Raw genomic sequence first — 563 nt, forward strand, 5'->3', positions numbered from 1 at the left:
CCTATCCCTGCGCCTGCCCCAGCCCCACTCCCTCCTCTAACGCCTTCCTGTTAGGTATGTGAGCCATGCTACAAAGCTCCAATATGAACTTGCAAACATGAAGATGGTTAGTTTGTGTCATTTTTTGTGTTTCAGCTTTGCTTTACATTTGTTTTGGCCTGCACAAAATGGCTGTAAATGGTCAGGAGTCTTAATTTTGCTTTTAAGAGGTAGTTTTCCGTTATATTTTTACATTATTTTAAAGATGTTGCAAATCTGCCTGAGTGGATTTTCAAAAACATTATTCAACAAAGCAGTACACATTCGTACAAGAACATATGGTGAATATATGTCAATGCGGATATGGTTGCTTTCAATAGTGACGTAGGCTGCTGACAGACGTCAATGGCTCTGTACCGGAAGAGGCAGCGCATTAGTTTGACCCAGCTCCCCAGCGTCTGTAGTCTGTATAGATTCAGTGCTTCAGCGGGACTTTTTTGGCACCTTTATCTAAAGCCAATTCAATCAGCTACTACAGAGGCTTTCAATCTTTTTTAATAAGTGTACCCGGGGGGGGGGGGGGG

At 43.0% G+C, this 563-nt stretch overlaps 1 protein-coding gene across 3 annotated transcripts in view; it reads left to right on the plus strand.

Annotated features, from left to right (window-relative positions):
• RBM33 (RNA binding motif protein 33) overlaps window positions 1–563 on the plus strand; it is a 224,858-nt gene that overhangs the window by 212,400 nt on the left and 11,895 nt on the right. The gene's annotated exons all lie outside the window — the stretch shown is intronic.

The sequence above is a fragment of the Gavialis gangeticus genome, unplaced genomic scaffold (assembly GCF_001723915.1).
Source record: "Gavialis gangeticus isolate Ggan-Ray unplaced genomic scaffold, GavGan_comp1, whole genome shotgun sequence".
NCBI classification, from domain to species: domain Eukaryota; kingdom Metazoa; phylum Chordata; order Crocodylia; family Gavialidae; genus Gavialis; species Gavialis gangeticus.